Source organism: Ambystoma mexicanum, chromosome 7p (genome assembly GCF_040938575.1).
Source record: "Ambystoma mexicanum isolate Mex_15411 chromosome 7p, UKY_AmexF1_1, whole genome shotgun sequence".
NCBI classification, from domain to species: Eukaryota; Metazoa; Chordata; class Amphibia; order Caudata; family Ambystomatidae; genus Ambystoma; species Ambystoma mexicanum.
This window is the reverse complement of record NC_090939.1, coordinates 988,869,331-988,882,310: the sequence shown is the minus strand read 5'-3', so window position 1 is coordinate 988,882,310 and position 12,980 is coordinate 988,869,331.

Here is a 12,980-nt window from a genome sequence, read left to right as displayed (position 1 = left end):
TGGATTTGGAAGGAGTTGGATATCCCATCTCATGCTACAGGAAGGGTCTCAGGTTGGAATGGGAAGGAGTTGGATATCACATCTCAAGCTATAGGAAGGGTCTCAGGATTGGAATGGGAAGGAGATTGATATCACATCTCATGCCATAGTATGGGTCTCAGGTTTGGAAAGGGAAGGAGTTGGATATCACAGCATTGTGATATTACATCTCATGCTATAGGGAGGGTCTCAGGATTGGATTGGGAAGGAGTCGGATATCACAGCTCACGCTATAGGAAGGGTCTCAGGTTTGGAATGGGAAGGATTTGTATATCACATCTCTTGCTATAGAAAGGACCTCAGGTTTGGTATGAGAAACATTGAGATATCACATCTCATGGTATAGGAAGAATCTCAGGATTGGAATAGGAAGGAGTTGGATATCACATCTCATGCTATAGGAAGGGTATCAGGTTTGGTAGAAGCATTGAGATATCACATCTCATGCTATAGGAAGGGTCTCAGGATTGGAATGGGAAGGAGAAGTATATGACATCTCATGCCATAGGAAGGGTCTCAGGTTTGGTATAAGCATTGAGATATCACATCTCTGCTATCAAAAGGGTCTCGGGATTGGAATGGGAAGGAGTTGGATATCCCATCTCATGCTATAGGAAGGGTCTCAGGTTTGGTATTAGAAGCATTGAGATGTCACGTCTCATGCTATAGGAAGTGTCTCAGGATTGGAATAGGAAGGAGTTGGATATCACATCTCATGCTATATGAAGGGACTCAGGTGTGGTATTACAAGCATTGTGATATTACATCTCATGCTATAGGAAGGGTCTCAGGATTGGATTGGGAAGGAGTCGGATATTCCATCTCATGCTATAGGAAGGGTCTCAGGTTTGGAATGGGAAGGAGTTGGATACACATCTCATGTTATAGGAAGGATCTCAGGTTTGGGATTAGAAGCATTGAGATATCACATATCATGCTATAGGAAGGGTCTCAGGATTGGAATGGGAAGGAGTTGGATATCACATCTCATGCTAAAGGAAAGGTCTCAGGTTTGGAAGGGGAAGGATTTGGATCTCACATATGTTTTAGGACGGGTCTCAGGTTTGGTATTAGAAGCATTGAGATATCACATCTCATGGTATAGGAAGGGTCTCGGGATTGGAATGGGAAGGAGTTGGATAGCACATCTCAAGCTATCTCAGGATTGGAATGGGAAGGAGTTTGATATCACATCTCAAGTTATAGGAAGGGTCTCAGGTTTAGAAAGGGAATGATTTGGATTTCACATCTCATGTTATAGGATGGTTCTCATGTTTGGTTTTAGAAGCATTGAGATATCACATCTCATGCTATCGGAAGGGTCTCAGTTTTGGTATTAGAAGCATTGAGATATCACATCTCATGCTATCGGAAGGATCTCAGGTTTGGTATTAGAAGCATTGAGATATCACATCTCATGCTATCGGAAGGATCTCAGGTTTGGTATTAGAAGCATTGAGATATCACATCTCATGCTATCAGAAGGGTCTCAGGATTGGAATGGGAAGGAGTTTGATATCACATCTCATGCCATAGTATGGGTCTCAGGTTTGGTAGAAGCATTGGGATATCACATCTCATGCTATCGGAAGGGTATCAGGATTGGATTTGGAAGGAGTTGGATATCCCATCTCATGCTATAGGAAGGGTCTCAGGTTGGAATGGGAAGGAGTTGGATATCACATCTCAAGCTATAGGAAGGGTCTCAGGATTGGAATGGGAAGGAGATTGATATCACATCTCATGCCATAGTATGGGTCTCAGGTTTGGAAAGGGAAGGAGTTGGATATCACAGCATTGTGATATTACATCTCATGCTATAGGGAGGGTCTCAGGATTGGATTGGGAAGGAGTCGGATATCACAGCTCACGCTATAGGAAGGGTCTCAGGTTTGGAATGGGAAGGATTTGTATATCACATCTCTTGCTATAGAAAGGACCTCAGGTTTGGTATGAGAAACATTGAGATATCACATCTCATGGTATAGGAAGAATCTCAGGATTGGAATAGGAAGGAGTTGGATATCACATCTCATGCTATAGGAAGGGTATCAGGTTTGGTAGAAGCATTGAGATATCACATCTCATGCTATAGGAAGGGTCTCAGGATTGGAATGGGAAGGAGAAGTATATGACATCTCATGCCATAGGAAGGGTCTCAGGTTTGGTATAAGCATTGAGATATCACATCTCTGCTATCGGAAGGGTCTCGGGATTGGAATGGGAAGGAGTTGGATATCCCATCTCATGCTATAGGAAGGGTCTCAGGTTTGGTATTAGAAGCATTGAGATGTCACGTCTCATGCTATAGGAAGGGTCTCAGGATTGGAATAGGAAGGAGTTGGATATCACATCTCATGCTATATGAAGGGACTCAGGTGTGGTATTACAAGCATTGTGATATTACATCTCATGCTATAGGAAGGGTCTCAGGATTGGATTGGGAAGGAGTCAGATATCACATCTCATGCTATCGGAAGGATCTCAGGTTTGGTATTAGAAGCATTGAGATATCACATCTCATGCTATCAGAAGGGTCTCAGGATTGGAATGGGAAGGAGTTTGATATCACATCTCATGCCATAGTATGGGTCTCAGGTTTGGTAGAAGCATTGGGATATCACATCTCATGCTATCGGAAGGGTATCAGGATTGGATTTGGAAGGAGTTGGATATCCCATCTCATGCTATAGGAAGGGTCTCAGGTTGGAATGGGAAGGAGTTGGATATCACATCTCAAGCTATAGGAAGGGTCTCAGGATTGGAATGGGAAGGAGATTGATATCACATCTCATGCCATAGTATGGGTCTCAGGTTTGGAAAGGGAAGGAGTTGGATATCACAGCATTGTGATATTACATCTCATGCTATAGGGAGGGTCTCAGGATTGGATTGGGAAGGAGTCGGATATCACAGCTCACGCTATAGGAAGGGTCTCAGGTTTGGAATGGGAAGGATTTGTATATCACATCTCTTGCTATAGAAAGGACCTCAGGTTTGGTATGAGAAACATTGAGATATCACATCTCATGGTATAGGAAGAATCTCAGGATTGGAATAGGAAGGAGTTGGATATCACATCTCATGCTATAGGAAGGGTATCAGGTTTGGTAGAAGCATTGAGATATCACATCTCATGCTATAGGAAGGGTCTCAGGATTGGAATGGGAAGGAGAAGTATATGACATCTCATGCCATAGGAAGGGTCTCAGGTTTGGTATAAGCATTGAGATATCACATCTCTGCTATCGGAAGGGTCTCGGGATTGGAATGGGAAGGAGTTGGATATCCCATCTCATGCTATAGGAAGGGTCTCAGGTTTGGTATTAGAAGCATTGAGATGTCACGTCTCATGCTATAGGAAGGGTCTCAGGATTGGAATAGGAAGGAGTTGGATATCACATCTCATGCTATATGAAGGGACTCAGGTGTGGTATTACAAGCATTGTGATATTACATCTCATCCTATAGGAAGGGTCTCAGGATTGGATTGGGAAGCAGTCGGATATTCCATCTCATGCTATAGGAAGGGTCTCAGGTTTGGAATGGGAAGGAGTTGGATACACATCTCATGTTATAGGAAGGATCTCAGGTTTGGTATTAGAAGCATTGAGATATCACATATCATGCTATAGGAAGGGTCTCAGGATTGGAATGGGAAGGAGTTGGATATCACATCTCATGCTAAAGGAAAGGTCTCAGGTTTGGAAGGGGAAGGATTTGGATCTCACATATGTTTTAGGACGGGTCTCAGGTTTGGTATTAGAAGCATTGAGATATCACATCTCATGGTATAGGAAGGGTCTCGGGATTGGAATGGGAAGGAGTTGGATAGCACATCTCAAGCTATCTCAGGATTGGAATGGGAAGGAGTTTGATATCACATCTCAAGTTATAGGAAGGGTCTCAGGTTTAGAAAGGGAATTATTTGGATTTCACATCTCATGTTATAGGATGGTTCTCATGTTTGGTTTTAGAAGCATTGAGATATCACATCTCATGCTATCGGAAGGGTCTCAGTTTTGGTATTAGAAGCATTGAGATATCACATCTCATGCTATCGGAAGGATCTCAGGTTTGGTATTAGAAGCATTGAGATATCACATCTCATGCTATCGGAAGGATCTCAGGTTTGGTATTAGAAGCATTGAGATATTACATCTCATGCTATAGGAAGGGTCTCATGATTGGAATGGGAAGGAGTTGGATATCACATCTCATGTTATAGGAAGGGACTCAGGTTTGGTATTAGAAGCACTGAGATATCAGATATCATCCTTTAGAAAGGGACTCAAGTTTGGTATTTGAAGGAGTGAGATAATAAATCTCATCCTATCGGAAGTTTCTCAGGATTGGAATGGGAAGGAGTTGGATATCATCTCATGCTATAGGAAGGGTCTCAGGATTGGAATGGGAAGGAGTTGGATATCATATCTCATCCTATAGGAAGGGTCTCAGGTTTGGAATGGGAAGCATTTGGATATCACATCTCTTGCAATAGGAATGATCCCAGGTTTGGTATTAAGAGCATTGAGATATCACATCTCATGCTATAGGAAGGGTCTCAGGATTGGAATGGAAAGGAGTTGGATATCACATCTCATGCTATAGGAAGGGTGTCAGGTTTGGTAGAAGCATTGAGATATCTCATCTCATGCTATAGGAAGGGCCTCGTGATTGGAATGGGAAGGAGTTAGATATCACATCTCAGGCTATCGGAAGGGTCTCAGGATTGGAATGGGAAGGAGTTGGATATCACATTTCATGCTATAGGGAGGGTCTCAGGTTTGGTATTATTAGCATTGAGATATCACTTCTCATGCTATAGGAAGGGTCTCAGGATTGGATGGGTATAAGTTGGATAGCACATTTCATGCTATAGGAAGGGTCTCAGATTTGGTAGACGCATTGAGATATCACATCTCATGCTATAGGAAGGGCCTCATGATTGGAATGGAAAGGAGTTGGATATCACATCTCATGCTATCGGAAAGGTCTCAGGTTTGGTAGAAGCACTGGGATATCACATCTCATGCTATATGAAGGGTCTCAGGATTGGAATGGGAAGGAGTTGAATATCACATCTCATGCTAAAGGACAGGTCTCAGGTTTGGGAGGGGAAGGATTTGGATATCATATCTCAAGTTATAGGACGGGTCTGTGGTTTGGTATTAGAAGCATTGAGATATCACATCTCATGCTATAGGAAGGGTCTCAGGATTGGATGGGAATAAGATGGATATCACATTTCATGCTATAGGAAGGGTCTCAGATTTGGTAAAAGCATTGAGATATCACATCTCATGCTATAGGAAGGGCCTCATGATTGGAATGGGAAGGAGTTGGATATCACATCTCATGCTATCGGAAAGGTCTCAGGTTTGGTAGAAGCATTGGGATATCACATCTCATGCTATAGGAATGGTCTCAGGATTGGAATGGGAAGGAGTTGGATATCACATCTCATGTTATAGGAAGGGTCTCAGGATTGGAATGGGAAGGACTTGGACATCACATCTGATGTTATAGGAAGGGTCTCAGGTTTGTTATTAGAAGCATTGAGAAATAACATCTCTTGGTATAAGACGGGTCTCAGGATTGGAATGGGAAGGAGTTGGATATCACATCTCATGCTATAGGAAGGGTCTCAGGTTTGGAACTGGAAGGAGTTGGATATCACATCTCATGTTATAGGAAGCGTCTCAGGTTTGGTATAAGCATTGAGATATCATATCTCTGCTATTGGAAGTGTCTCAGGATTGGAATGGGAAGGAGTTGGATATCACATCTCATGCTATAGGTAGGCTCTCAGGTTTGGAAAGGGAAGGAGTTGGATATCACATTTCATGTTAGAGGAAGGATCTCAGGTTTGGTATTAGAGGCATTGAGATATCACATCTCATGCTATAGGAAGGGTCTCAGGATTGGAATGGGAAGGAGTTTGATATCACATCTCATGCCATAGTATGGGTCTCAGGTTTGGTAGAAGCATTGGGATATCACATCTCATGCTATCGGAAGGGTATCAGGATTGGATTTGGAAGGAGTTGGATATCCCATCTCATGCTATAGGAAGGGTCTCAGGTTTGGAATGGGAAGGATTTGTATATCACATCTCTTGCTATAGAAAGGACCTCAGGTTTGGTATGAGAAACATTGAGATATCACATCTCATGGTATAGGAAGAATCTCAGGATTGGAATAGGAAGGAGTTGGATATCACATCTCATGCTATAGGAAGGGTATCAGGTTTGGTAGAAGCATTGAGATATCACATCTCATGCTATAGGAAGGGTCTCAGGATTGGAATGGGAAGGAGAAATATATGACATCTCATGCCATAGGAAGGGTCTCAGGTTTGGTATAAGCATTGAGATATCACATCTCTGCTATCGGAAGGGTCTCGGGATTGGAATGGGAAGGAATTGGATATCCCATCTCATGCTATAGGAAGGGTCTCAGGTTTGGTATTAGAAGCATTGAGATGTCACGTCTCATGCTATAGGAAGGGTCTCAGGATTGGAATAGGAAGGAGTTCGATATCACATCTCATGCTATATGAAGGGATTCAGGTGTGTTATTACAAGCATTGTGATATTACATCTCATGCTATAGGAAGGGTCTCAGGATTGGATTGGGAAGGAGTCGGATATTCCATCTCATGCTATAGGAAGGGTCTCAGGTTTGGAATGGGAAGGAGTTGGATACACATCTCATGTTATAGGAAGGATCTCAGGTTTGGTATTAGAAGCATTGAGATATCACATATCATGCTATAGGAAGGGTCTCAGGATTGGAATGGGAAGGAGTTGGATATCACATCTCATGCTAAAGGAAAGGTCTCAGGTTTGGAAGGGGAAGGATTTGGATCTCACATATGTTTTAGGACGGGTCTCAGGTTTGGTATTAGAAGCATTGAGATATCACATCTCATGGTATAGGAAGGGTCTCGGGATTGGAATGGGAAGGAGTTGGATAGCACATCTCAAGCTATCTCAGGATTGGAATGGGAAGGAGTTTGATATCACATCTCAAGTTATAGGAAGGGTCTCAGGTTTAGAAAGGGAATGATTTGGATTTCACATCTCATGTTATAGGATGGTTCTCATGTTTGGTTTTAGAAGCATTGAGATATCACATCTCATGCTATCGGAAGGGTCTCAGTTTTGGTATTAGAAGCATTGAGATATCACATCTCATGCTATCGGAAGGATCTCAGGTTTGGTATTAGAAGCATTGAGATATCACATCTCATGCTATCGGAAGGATCTCAGGTTTGGTATTAGAAGCATTGAGATATCACATCTCATGCTATCAGAAGGGTCTCAGGATTGGAATGGGAACGAGTTTGATATCACATCTCATGCCATAGTATGGGTCTCAGGTTTGGTAGAAGCATTGGGATATCACATCTCATGCTATCGGAAGGGTATCAGGATTGGATTTGGAAGGAGTTGGATATCCCATCTCATGCTATAGGAAGGGTCTCAGGTTGGAATGGGAAGGAGTTGGATATCACATCTCAAGCTATAGGAAGGGTCTCAGGATTGGAATGGGAAGGAGATTGATATTACATCTCATGCCATAGTATGGGTCTCAGGTTTGGAAAGGGAAGGAGTTGGATATCACAGCATTGTGATATTACATCTCATGCTATAGGGAGGGTCTCAGGATTGGATTGGGAAGGAGTCGGATATCACAGCTCACGCTATAGGAAGGGTCTCAGGTTTGGAATGGGAAGGATTTGTATATCACATCTCTTGCTATAGAAAGGACCTCAGGTTTGGTATGAGAAACATTGAGATATCACATCTCATGGTATAGGAAGAATCTCAGGATTGGAATAGGAAGGAGTTTGATATCACATCTCATGCTATAGGAAGGGTATCAGGTTTGGTAGAAGCATTGAGATATCACATCTCATGCTATAGGAAGGGTCTCAGGATTGGAATGGGAAGGAGAAGTATATGACATCTCATGCCATAGGAAGGGTCTCAGGTTTGGTATAAGCATTGAGATATCACATCTCTGCTATCGGAAGGGTCTCGGGATTGGAATGGGAAGGAGTTGGATATCCCATCTCATGCTATAGGAAGGGTCTCAGGTTTGGTATTAGAAGCATTGAGATGTCACGTCTCATGCTATAGGAAGGGTCTCAGGATTGGAATAGGAAGGAGTTGGATATCACATCTCATGCTATATGAAGGGACTCAGGTGTGGTATTACAAGCATTGTGATATTACATCTCATGCTATAGGAAGGGTCTCAGGATTGGATTGGGAAGGAGTCGGATATTCCATCTCATGCTATAGGAAGGGTCTCAGGTTTGGAATGGGAAGGAGTTGGATACACATCTCATGTTATAGGAAGGATCTCAGGTTTGGTATTAGAAGCAATGAGATATCACATATCATGCTATAGGAAGGGTCTCAGGATTGGAATGGGAAGGAGTTGGATATCACATCTCATGCTAAAGGAAAGGTCTCAGGTTTGGAAGGGGAAGGATTTGGATCTCACATATGTTTTAGGACGGGTCTCAGGTTTGGTATTAGAAGCATTGAGATATCACATCTCATGGTATAGGAAGGGTCTCGGGATTGGAATGGGAAGGAGTTGGATAGCACATCTCAAGCTATCTCAGGATTGGAATGGGAAGGAGTTTGATATCACATCTCAAGTTATAGGAAGGGTCTCAGGTTTAGAAAGGGAATGATTTGGATTTCGCATCTCATGTTATAGGATGGTTCTCATGTTTGGTTTTAGAAGCATTGAGATATCACATCTCATGCTATCGGAAGGGTCTCAGTTTTGGTATTAGAAGCATTGAGATATCACATCTCATGCTATCGGAAGGATCTCAGGTTTGGTATTAGAAGCATTGAGATATCACATCTCATGCTATCGGAAGGATCTCAGGTTTGGTATTAGAAGCATTGAGATATTACATCTCATGCTATAGGAAGGGTCTCATGATTGGAATGGGAAGGAGTTGGATATCACATCTCATGTTATAGGAAGGGACTCAGGTTTGGTATTAGAAGCACTGAGATATCAGATATCATCCTTTAGAAAGGGACTCAAGTTTGGTATTTGAAGGAGTGAGATAATAAATCTCATCCTATCGGAAGTTTCTCAGGATTGGAATGGGAAGGAGTTGAATATCACATCTCATGCTATAGGAAGGATCTCAGGTTTGGTAGAAGCATTGACATATCACATCTCATGCTATAGGAAGGGTCTCAGGATTGGAATGGGAAGGAGTTGGATATCATCTCATGCTATAGGAAGGGTCTCAGGATTGGAATGGGAAGGAGTTGGATATCATATCTCATCCTATAGGAAGGGTCTCAGGTTTGGAATGGGAAGCATTTGGATATCACATCTCTTGCAATAGGAATGATCCCAGGTTTGGTATTAAGAGCATTGAGATATCACATCTCATGCTATAGGAAGGGTCTCAGGATTGGAATGGGAAGGAGTTGGATATCACATCTCATGCTATAGGAAGGGTCTCAGGTTTGGTAGAAGCATTGAGATATCTCATCTCATGCTATAGGAAGGGCCTCGTGATTGGAATGGGAAGGAGTTGGATATCACATCTCAGGCTTTCGGAAGGGTCTCAGGATTGGAATGGGAAGGAGTTGGATATCACATCTCATGCTATAGGGAGGGTCTCAGGTTTGGAAGGCGAAGGATTTGGATATCACATCTCATGTTATAGGATGGATCTCAGGTTTGGTATTAGAAGTATTGAGATATCACATCTCATGTTATCGGAAGGATCTCAGGTTTGGTATTAGAAGTATTGAGATATCACATCTCATGCTATAGGAAGGGTCTCAGGATTGGAATGGGAAGGAGTTGGATATCACATCTCATGCTAAAGGAAGGGTCTCAGGTTTGGTAGAAGCATTGAGATATCACATCTCATGCTATAGGAAGGGTCTCAGGATTGGAATGGGAAGGACTTAGATATCACATATCATGCTATAGGGAGGGTCTCAGTTTTGATATTAGAAGCATTGAGATATCACATCTCTGCTATCGGAAGGTTCTCAGGATTGGATTGGGAAGGAGTTGGATATCCCTTCTCATGCTATAGGAAGTGTCTCAGGTTGGAATGGGAAGGAGTTGAATATCACATCTCATGTTATAGGAAGGGTCTCAGGATTGGAATGGGAAGGATTTGGATATCACATCTCTTGCTATAGGAAGGGTCTCAGGATTGGAATGGGAAGGATTTGGATATCACATCTCATGTCATAGGAAGTGTTAAGACGGATTTCTGAACTCTGTCCTGGTGGCGCAGAAGTTCAGAAGGCCAACCTAATTACTTGGAACAGGGTAACCTCTGGACAAGCCAGACCAATCAAGGTAGCGATCGCGGCGGTCAAGACTAGGTCTCAAGAGGGGTGAGGGTGACTGAAAGCCCGCAATGAGCACACAAAGCAAGAGCGCTTACAAACTACTCCAAACAGTTGTTATATCAAAAATAGATACACATTTATTTTAAGGCCTTTAAAATAATGACCGTAGCGAGAAAATCACAATATCACAATATTAAGCCAACACATACCACATCAACACAATATATATACAAATACACAGTCGCAAGCGTTTAAAGCACGAAATATGTAGTCCACCTGAAAGGAAAGGAAAACAGGCAGTGCGATAACGCTTTAGACTCAGTACTCCTTCCCATTCCATTCCTGAGACCCTTCCTATAGCATGAGATGTGATATCCAACTCCTTCCCATTCCAATCCTGAGACCCGTCCTATAGCATGAGATGTGATATCCAAATCCTTCCCATTCCAATCGTGAGACCCTTCCTATAGCATGAGAACCATCCAATAACATATGTGAAATCCAAATCCTTCCCTTTCCAAACCTGAGACCCTTCCGATAGCATTAGATGTGATATCTCAATGCTTCTAAAACCAAACATGAGAACCATCATATAACATGAGATGTGAAATCCAAATCAATGCTTCTCAATCCTGTGATAGCTTGAGATGTGATATCCAACTCCTTCCCATTCCAATCCTGAGACCCTTCCTATACCATGAGATGTGATATCTCAATGCTTCTAATACCAAACCTGAGACCCGTCCTAAAACATGAGATGTGAGATCCAAATCCTTCCCCTTCCAAACCTGAGAACCTTCCTATAGCTTGAGATGTGATATCAAACTCCTTCCCATTCCAATCCTGAGATAGCTTGAGATGTGATATCCAACTCCTTCCCATTCCTATCCTGAGACCCTTCCGATAGCAGAGATGTGATATCTCAATGCTTGTACCAAACCTGAGACCCTTCCTATGGCATGAGATGTGATATCCAACTCCTTCCCATTCCAATCCTGAGACCCTTCCTATAGCATGAGATGTGATATCTCAATGCTTCTAATACCAAACCTGAGACCCGTCCTAAAACATGAGATGTGAGATCCAAATCCTTCCCCTTCCAAACCTGAGAACCTTCCTATAGCTTGAGATGTGATATCCCAAAGCTTCTAATACCAAACCTGGGACCCGTCCTATAACATGAGATATGATATCCAAATCCTTCCCCTTCCAAACCTGAGACCCTTCCTTTAGCATGAGATGTGATATCCAAATCCTTCCCATTCCAATCATGAAACCCTTCCTATAGCATGAGATGTGATATCTCAATGTTTCTAATAAAAAACCTGAGACCCTTCCTATAGCAAGAGATGTGATATCCAAATCCTTCCCATTCCAATCCTGAGACCCTTCCTATAACATGAGATGTGATATCCAACTCCTTCCCATTCCAACCTGAGAACCTTCCTATAGCATGAGAAGGGATATCCAACTCCTTCCCATTCCAATCCCGAGACCTTCCTATAGCATGAGATGTGATATCTCAAAGCTTCTAATACCAAACCTGCGACCCGTCCTATAACATGAGATATGATATCCAAATCCTTCCCCTTCCAAACCTGAGACCCTTCCTTTAGCATGAGATGTGACATCCAAATCCTTCCCATTCCAATCCTGAGATCCTTCCTATTGGATGAGATGTGATATCCAACTCCTTCCCATTCCAATACTGAGACCCTTCCTATACCATGAGATGTGATATCTCAATGCTTCTACCAAAACTGAGACCCTTCGTTTAGCATGAGATGTGATATCCAACTCCTTCCCATTCCAATCCTGAGACCCTTCCTATAGCATGAGATGTGATATCTCAATGCCTCTAATACCAAACCTGAGATTCTTCCTATAACATGAGATGTGATATCTCAATGCTTCTAATACCAAACCTGAGACCCTCCCTTTAGCATGAGATGTGATATCCGACTCCTTCCCATACCAATCCTGAGACCCTTCTGATAGCATGAGATGTGATATCTCAATGCCTCTAATACCAAACCTGAGATTCTTCCTATAACATGAGATGTGATATCTCAATGCTTCTAATACCAAACCTGAGACCCTCCCTTTAGCATGAGATGTGATATCCGACTCCTTCCCATTCCAATCCTGAGACCCTTCTGATAGCATGAGATGTGATATCTCAATGCTTCTAATACCAAACCTGAGACCCTTCCTGTGGCATGAGATGTCATATACAACTCCTTCCCATTCCAATCCTGAGACCCTTCCTATAGCATGAGATTTGATATCTCAATGCTTCTAACACCAAACCTGAGATCCTTCCGATAGCATGAGATGTGATATCTCAATGCTTCTAATACCAAACCTGAGATAATTCCTATAACACGAGATGTAATATCCAAATCCTTCCCCTTCCAAACCTGAGACCCTCCCTTTAGCATGAGATGTGATATCCAACTCCTTCCCATTCCAATCCTGAGATCCTTCTGATAGCATGAGATGTGATATCTCAATGCCTCTAATACCAAACCTGAGATCCTACCTCTAACATGAAATGTGATATCCAACTCCTTC